Source organism: Olea europaea, chromosome 13, assembly GCF_002742605.1.
Source record: "Olea europaea var. sylvestris chromosome 13, O_europaea_v1, whole genome shotgun sequence".
NCBI lineage: Eukaryota > Viridiplantae > Streptophyta > Magnoliopsida > Lamiales > Oleaceae > Olea > Olea europaea.
In genome coordinates, this window is record NC_036249.1 from 12,800,236 (window position 1) to 12,809,772 (window position 9,537).

At 33.6% G+C, this 9,537-nt stretch overlaps 1 long non-coding RNA gene across 1 annotated transcript; it reads right to left on the reverse strand.

Moving 5' to 3' along the window:
- Positions 1 to 2,300: 2,300 nt before the first annotated feature.
- On the reverse strand, positions 2,301 to 3,346 carry LOC111408222. Its single transcript, XR_002705304.1, has 3 exons — positions 3,224 to 3,346; positions 2,785 to 2,951; positions 2,301 to 2,507 (listed from the first exon to the last, which is right to left on the reverse strand). It is a non-coding gene; the product is annotated as an uncharacterized LOC111408222 (long non-coding RNA).
- Positions 3,347 to 9,537: the final 6,191 nt, after the last annotated feature.

The window sequence follows — 9,537 nt, forward strand, 5'->3', positions numbered from 1 at the left end:
ATGCAATAATTCAAAAATTCAACCCTTTTTTGTAGAGAAAATCAAATAAATAGCAATGAGTGTGTCACTTTGTCAGCTACCATCCATTTTTATTTCAAAATATTTCTCTCAATGAGAGAAAGAGAATAGTCTTACAGCTCATGGAAAGGTTCGATCACAATGTTTTGATAATCGACCTAGATATTGACCTGAAAATATGAGAGGGCCAAAGGTCAAACGGTCGAATCGAGGTTGAATCGGTTTGAATTGAAAATAATATAATTAAAAAAAGAAAAATTATATATTGATATGTATCATATTGAAATTTTATATCTAATAAAAGAGTATTTTTAATATTTATCATTTAACTTCTCATAAATATTTTAATACTCATATAGCATCAAATTAATACTAAATGGGCTCATGTGACATAGAATTAAGGAAGTGCTACATGTACATAATTGTCTATATAATGGTGTAAATAATTACACGTGGCACTGGATCCAACATTTAATTCAAATCTCACACTTGTACATCAACAACCAGATGATTGTCACATCACATTATGGACACCATTATGTGCAATAATTATATACAAATAGAATTTTCCATATAATTAAATGGACCTAAATAAAGAGTCAAAACCCTTGATGGCGCCTCTCTCCTCTCTTACAAGTCCCTTTTTTTTTTTGGCCAAGTTTTTCTTTATCAAACTCATACACAAGGGGTCGATACAAGAGGTACATGTCACTACTCACAATTAATGCCACATGTGTAATAAAGAAAAATAGACGAGTGCGAGATGGCTATTAAACAACAGAGATTCCAATACAATGGAGAAAAGAGAGAAAAACAGAGTCACTTGACGGTTTTGATGTAACAATATTTCACATGGAGGAATCTCCGGGGGGTTCTCTCCAATTTTGGATATAAGTTCATGTGTTACTTTTACTATTAATTCTCTTTTGATCTTTTATGATATTTTGAAAATTTCTCAAAGGAATAACTAATCTATCAATCTGAAAACACATGACCAGATTCCAACAATTCCAATAATCCACAGAAATTGAGAGCAAATACATACAATTAGGCTCTTATCAATCAAATTCCACTCACAATTAGACTCTTATAAATCAATTCGAGGAATTACCCAACATTCTCGACAAGACAACGTGAGTGTTAATAATTTCAAGAATTTACATTCGAACAATAATTCTTTCGTTTATTAAAACATCATGGAGAGCAAAAAGAAATTACTTTTTCAAATATGTCAAGCTACCAACAAGGATTCTGATATTAGCGTAGAGTTCTGATATCAATTGTTGAATTTAACAATAATCATGCTAAAAAACAAGAATCATAATTCTCAATTGATAGATTACAATTCATATATGTGGGTGACATTAGATTGACAGGAAGTCTTTCCACTTTACTCTCCTACAGTCTTTCGGAAAAACAAATGCCATGAAGGAAAGATTTTATGCGGAAGACATCTTAGGTATGAATATTAGCAGCTAGATATTCCTCTTCTTGCTTCTAAAAAATATTAGCTGTTAATAGGGTAAGTCAATAAAAAAATTTGGAAATGAGAGTGGACCTAGCCTTTTATATAGAAATTTATTGAGCCGTTATATTAATGACTCCAAACTTAATTATGGTTTACATATTTCTGGCCATGATTTATACCATGTCGAATCTATTCTACTTCTCTCGAATACAAGAACAAGTCACCAAACTCACACACACATTACATGCACAATAATTGTGGAGAACATAAGTGCATATAAATCATTCAAAATGATCCAAACGTATTATAATGTTAAAATCATGAAACGAAGAATTAAATATCACATCACAAGGTTCATTGATCTCCTAGCATAAAAATATTTAGCCTAACATGAAGAAAATAATAGAATACATATTGGCTTGAAGATAAAATATCGTCGGGTTATGAATTCGCATGAAATCTCGATGATCTTTATGAAATCATTCATTACTCTCGCTCAAAATCTTCTCCAAGATGCGTTTTCTTACCTCTCAATGCGTTCTCCCTCGAAATATGATGACTCTAGATTTTTATATCACGTCCCAATTAAGTTCCAAAAAGAGTTTTATGGAAAATAGGAAACTGCAAAGTCGGCCCCCAGTTTTTCACTATGTGACCTCACGGCACTAAGCTATGTGATCGCATAGTTGATCAAAAATTGGCCAAATAATTCCCTGCCATGGGCCATGCGACAGCATGGCTAATGCTACTATGCGACCGCATAGTAGCTCTAACTTCCATTTTTTCAAGGTTTGGTCCTCGAACTTGTTTTCTTCAATTTTGATCTCGTTCCTTCGTTTTTTTTTTCATTCCATACATCAATAGTGGCCTCCAATTGACACTTGGCTCAATCAAATCCTCGATTTCTCCCTCGGGTCATATTTTTGATAATTGCACTTTAGTCCCTAGACTTTCGTTTTTCTTCCTTTTTGGTCCTTTTCGAATCTTTTCTCGTGGATTCCAACATGTCCATCAATATAACCTATGATATACAAATCAAACGAAATTAAATCACAATTCAAACACTTTGCTCATAATTTAGTCATGTTTGTGAATTAAATAAGTACATAAAAGCACACTTATCAACCCACATACTTAAATTACCACATTAAATAAAATATAACATGTAAGGTGTAAAATGGCCTAAGTGATCATTTAACATATTGAACTTAAAAATAGTATCATTATGAACCATGCATTTAACCCGTAAAATTTGCAATAAAATGGGAAGCCCATATTTTAGAATTATTCTAGCATACCTGGCTGTAGTTGGATCGTATAGGTTCCAATTCAGCAGTGGGAGGAGCAGCTTCAACTTCTGTAAATGATGAGAAACCAAGATGGATAGCAGCCTATTGCAAAAACATTCGAAGCTCCTGCTTGCTGATACTTCCAACTGGATTTATATCTGCAGCACTCAATCATACTGCATATAATAGGTAAGCAACTTATTATAAGGAGACACTAATAATATCATTGCTAAACATTACTAGCAATGCACAAAGCCAAGTTAGTCATAATCCATAAACATGATTATGAGTGGTTTAGAGTTTAAAGTGTAGTATACAAAAGATTATTACAACTACAATGCCGAATAATAAACTCTCAAAGTGTAAAATCGAACAAAAAAAAGACCCAAAGCTTCTTCAACACCACTAATAAAGTGTTCTTGTTATTGAGTTCAGATTTGTGGCACACCGGATCATGCACCGTCGTCCACGAGAATGACAATGAATATATCGAGAAAGGATCCGTTGAAAGCCATCAAGAATTTCGCCGGAGTTATGGAAAACTCCTACTTGGTTACCTCTCTATACTCTCTCTCAAATGTTATGCCAAGTTCAAGTATGAGAGAATGAAGAGGTCTTGTAATTATAGAGCCAATTCGTTTGAATTCAAAATTCAAATATTGTACTATGGTTTAGAGAGTGACAACACTAGTATAGGTAATTGACTACAAGATTAAATCCAATGGTTGGATTTAATCTATAGTCCATATTACTGCATAACTAGCATAATTCAAGTCACATTCTCTGGACCAATCAACTTGCACCAATAGTAGGATGTGATCCACCTTACAAGTGGAGTTACCCAGCTAAAACTAGGATCTAGGATTTCATAATACAATAGGCCGCCCCATCTACCTTTAGCCGATATAATTTGTTGCTCAATTCTGATTGACGTTTAATTATGCTTTTCTTCATATACTGGCTAAGTTAAGTCCAGTTCAATGTTCACAACCCAAATATTTCTCTTGTCATGCACGTTTGTAAGGTTACAATATCTAAAGTACCTTTGTAAGATTGCCACATAATCCTTCTTCCACACGACCTACACAAGACCAGATAAAAACCTGGTTTGTCGTAAACCAACGGCAAGAGTGATGCCAGCATGAATGCTAGGACCATTCTGATGAGAGCTTGTATGTTTTGCAGTCCCAAGTTTTCAATGTTCGATTCTCCATCTACCCGTGGAGAAAATAAATGATCAGGTTCTCTCTAATATGATATGGTAAATATTATAGAGGTGCACCGTGCACACAAAACGTTTAGATTTTCTCCTTCTACCTTGTAACGCGGTCGCTTTCCATTAAGTGATAGGAAAAACAGAGAGCAGAGAAGAAAGCACTCCATCTATAGAAACATCAAAATGCCATGACCCAATTTCATCGACCAGCACATTTTGCCCTGGTTCTTGTGGCATCAAAACTAACACCTGTACAATTTGAATATGCATCTGCTTGGATCAGTGGAATAGACAAAGAATTGAAAGTTAAACAATGCCCAGGATAAAGCAGCTGCTCTTAACTTTCATAACAAGGAGCAGGAGCAGGAGCAGGAGGAGAAGGAGAAGATCATTAATGTCTTGAACCTACAGTACTGTTCAAACTTAAGTGACTCCTCCCAAAATTATTTAATATGTTTAAGTATATCATAGAGTGGTATACGTTAGACAATTAATTCTGCCCATATATCCTTGCCTATTTTCAGATCCCATAAAAACTTTGTAGAATATGCGTTTAGCAAATTCTCTACTGTCAGTTGGAATTGTCCATCAGTATAATGGCCGATTCATATAGCATCAGCTTTGACTTTTCCATCCCCGTTGACGATTTCTGCATGAAACTTTGCGTGTCAATGGAGTAAACAAAGCATGACATGCAGAATATGTTTCTGAATTGCATGAAAGGTTCAGGCACCTTGCAGTAGGTAATACTCGACCTACTATTTTATGGGAAATTTTCACTTTTCGTCTCAACCTTTGAGAATTGTAACAAATATACCGTCAAACGTTTTTTAGCATAGTTCATCCCCAACCTTCCGATTATCTAGCAAAAGTCGTCCTTCCCTCCATTTTGTCCATTAAATGACAGATTAGGCCTCGTCTTTAAATAAACAAAAATAAAAGATAACATTATCAATATCAAATTCCTAACAAATAAAACTAATAAAATCTATATAAACTCAAATTTTAATTATTTTTAAGTCTTTGGCCATGAGTAGAGTTTTAGTTGTTTCCTTATTGCACCACCAAGCTCACCCACCCATTAGTGGCTGAACATTCTGTTAGACATGATGTTGTCAAATGACCTCTCGGGCGATGATGAAAACCAATTTTATCAGTCGACATGAATGACTGAACGATAATTCAACATCGAATAATGGATGAACCGACCAAACGTTGCTTTACCTATTGGACGGCTAATACTCTTTGTGACTTGTTGTTTTCTTTCCATTGGAAATTAACCCTAGTCAAGCCTACTTACCATAACTTGACTTGCCTTATGTTGGCCACTTAACATATATATATATATATATATATATATTGGTGTTTTCTTTGACTCCTTAAACCCGTCCATATAGAACCCGAGAGCAATAGAGAGACTGCCGTGTTCTTCTTCTACCTTCTTCTTCGTGATTTGTCTTCCATGCCAATTGCTTGAGCCTTTGTGACTCTTACCTGTGTGGTATCCATCCTAAGTGTGTGGATTGAATCAACAAGCAAAAGAGGAAAGCAACCATAGGAAGAAGAGGCGCCGGCGGATTCGGTCACTTTGAGTTTGGTGTTGAATTCGATGTTTAATGGTTAACTGAGCCCGGAAATCACTTTGAGCAGCTTAAGGAAGATCCTAACACATTCCAAGTTCAACCGCCTATTAGTGGGTAAGCATTCTATCTTTGGTGACTTCTTCTTTTAGCAACAACCTAACCTCACTGTTAGCTTCGGCTACCTTCTTCAGAGTTACAAAACATTAATCACGTCTTACCATCCAAAGCAAGCACCAATTTTCTATTCGTATATCTAATCTCTCAAGTCGACCTAGGCCTCTATTTTGTATGCAAGGATCAAGCGATTCTCATTTATACTGGGTGCACAACTCTTTCTACTGACTGTAAATTGGTGTCAGGCGCAAAGGATTTTGTTGACAGTCTGGTTTTAAATAACTTATTTGAGGCTTAAGCCTCGAATTGTGCTGCAGGTGCCCGTACCTTAAATGACATTTGTTAGGCTTATGCCTCAATCCAGCTAAGGATTTGTGGGTGCATGTGACCTCGACGGTGTTCGAGGATCTCTCTTGTCCACATTGTTCGTGCGTCACATCTGGGATTGGGCAAAGGGTTCGAGTTGGGTCAGTTATCTCACCACGCTCTCATTCACTCCCAGATTTCCACACGTTTATTTCCAACTATCTCTCTCTTATTTATTGTTCCTACTCTCTCTATGATCCCTCACTCACTCTTTCACTCAAGTCCCTCTTGTCAAATTCTTAAAATTACGGATAGAAGAAGGTAAATCGAATTTCAACAATTTTCCATTTTAGGTCGAGTTCAACTCTCTTGCAGTTTTTAAGGTAGGATATATCATACGTGCAAGTTGGCTGTCATTTTACAGTATTATTTTATTTACGTACATATTTACTAGAAATGCTAATTGACCTCTTAGTCATCTATGAAATGAAATGCGATACCCCTTAGGAGTTTTCTCGAGATTTACGCAAATTTTGTTAACTAGAGCTATCACTTGATCACTGACCACTTTTGATAAAATGATGGTATGAATTGTCCAAATTTATGTTTATAACATTATATCTTATTATGGTGCGAATGTCCTGTTGGGTATTTGTAAACTTGTTCCTAGTTTATTACATAATGGTAAAGCTATGTATAAAGGGTTATTTTGCTTGTAAGCTTGCAGCCCCCTTCCCACTGTACGAGGGGGTTGTCATGCTTGGTGTACACAAGTACTGTACACCAAGTATGACTCATGTACGAAGGGGCTTTTCTTGAAAATGTGACAATTAAGTTGTTATTTTTTCCTTGTCAAATTAACTAGATTTGTTGAGCTTGTATTAATGCATTTTAGATTATTCCCAGTAGCATGACTTTGTAATTTGAATGTTATTTTAGGTTTAATTAACCCAAAGTTTAGTATTAAGTATTAAATTTTAATTTTAGTATAAATATTATTTAGCCATGTAAATTGTAATGAATAAAATAGACTTTGTAATTCTCTAAACTTTATTTGAAATTTAGGGCGTTACATAGTGGACAGCTAGTCATCTATTCCAATGACTAGCAAAATAGCATATGATAATAATAAATTGCTTGCATGTATCTAGTGAACAAAATTATGCATTTAACCAAATCAAGACCTTGACAGCTCTATGAGCTTCTGGTCGTGCATTGCTCAACGTTACTGCAAATACAACATCTTTAGACCTTTTTGACAAGGGGATACTCTTTTAGGTGCTAAGTTTAAGATAAGCGACGAGTGTTAAAAGGAGACTATCAAACAATCATTTCATTCATGCACATAAGTGTTGAAATCAATAAAGAAAACATACAGAACGAAGCATATCATTCATCAAAATCTCGATGTATTGAATCTGCAGCAACAGATGAGCTATCAGCCCCACTTGAAAGTGGAAGCAAAAAAATTGAGCCAACTCATAAATCGACACTTGGGGAAAAATTTTAAAATTCAAATGGGAAAAATTGAAAGTATGCGAAATTTTGAATGTAAAAAAAAAATAAATAAATAAATAAATAAAAAATAAAAATTATGAAAATTTTGTGAGAAAGCAAATGAAAGTGTATGATATTAGAAAGCAAAATATTTGGAATTGAAAGGATAAAATATCATAATAGTAGCATAATCCACATAAATCATCATCCTTTATTCAGGATTGGAAACAACCACATGATATATTGGTGGGTGTTTATAAAATGTATACTGAATTATTTTTCGTCTAAAATTTTTGGTACATAAATATGAAATAAATACAATTTATTAATGAATAAAGACAAGAAATATACTTACAATACTACTTTAGTAGTCAACAATTGCACATGTGAAAAGCTGACGAATGCTACCTTCATTGTCTTGAAGCCACTAATGCATACGAACATGTGCTTTGATTCGGGTTGTAATATTGTACAAGTCACATAATTAATCTCGATCTAACATATGGTGTTTCATAATAGACCTTCCATATGTAAAGTGAAGATAATCCTAGGCTACATTGGATAGTACTTGATATTGATAACGCTTTGCATTCTACCATTTAAGTAAATTGAAGAAGTTGGCCCTCAATAATGTCTCATTCCATGTAGATACTCCAAGCATATGGGGTTCATATGTTTTGAACATAAGAGAAGTTAAATTTATATAAATCAAACCGAAGTAAGAATTACACACTTTTATAATTCTTTCTCGTAGTGATGATATATTGTTTCAAAGATAAAATTAAAATTATTTTAAGCAACTAAAAGCAATGTTCGACGGCAAATAACTTGAGACGCAGATTGAACACTATAGCTAGGAAAATGTTATCGGTACACGACGAAAGTGTTTTCCATCGTAACACATACTTGTAATAATGGAGAATCATCAACCATGCAAGAATGATAAAGAAATGTTTAATAATAAGCGTATAACATAGTTTAAATTGGGAAAAATGATTCACATCATATAGAAGACTAAAATATGTTTAATAAATTATAAATACATACAATTCACTCATCACGTCTTAAAACAATCTCATTTTGAAATTGATGACAAAAAATAGTTATCTCGTTTCTAAAACGAATCAAATTTTCGAGACTACTATAATTCTCTTCAAATATATTAAAATAATGAAATTGAATTAATGGAATTCTATCAATAATATTTTGGGGAATACGATAAAAGTTATGGTGAAAGCTGTGTTATAGCTCCATATTTCCGTACAATAATTCTGTTCAAATATATTAAAAAAATAAAATTGAACTAATTAAATTCGATAAATAATATTTTGGGGAATATAATTAGGACATTACTACATGTACATCAAACTTTACGTAATGCCACATGTTACTTTATTATTTGTCAATTTAAAATACAATAAACTTTTTCGTCCAATTTTTTCTCTCTACGTCATTTTATGTAACACTTTATATACCATTTTTATGTACAAGTAGCATAATCCACATAATTCACGGTGAAAACGGTGTTTTTGCCTCCATAAAATATGAAGTCAGAAAAAGAAAAAGGAAAAAAATAAATTTGATCCAATACTTAAGAAAAGTGATGAGAACAAATGTTAATAAGAATTAAGTATTTAGAAAATGAAAGCACAGCTTAGGTAAAAATGAAGGCACCGATAGTGCCTTCTTATAGGCAAAAAATTGCAATACATGGAAATAAAAAATAAAAAAAAAATAAAGCAAGGTGTCGGGAGGGGGAGGGGGGACTAAAGTGGGTTGATCGTCATGTTGGAGGGCTCTTGTCACATTGGACAACTATAGGAAAATTGAGTCATCTCATAAACCAACACTTGGAAAAATTACAAAATTATGAAATATTAAAACTCAAGTGGGAAGAATTGAAAGTATGCGAAATTCTGAATGTAAAAGGAAAAACAAGAACATTTAAAATTTACGAAAATTTTGTGAGAAGGCAAATGAAAGTGTATGATATTAGAATGCAAAATATTTGGAATTGAAAGGATAAAATATCATGATTTAAACTAG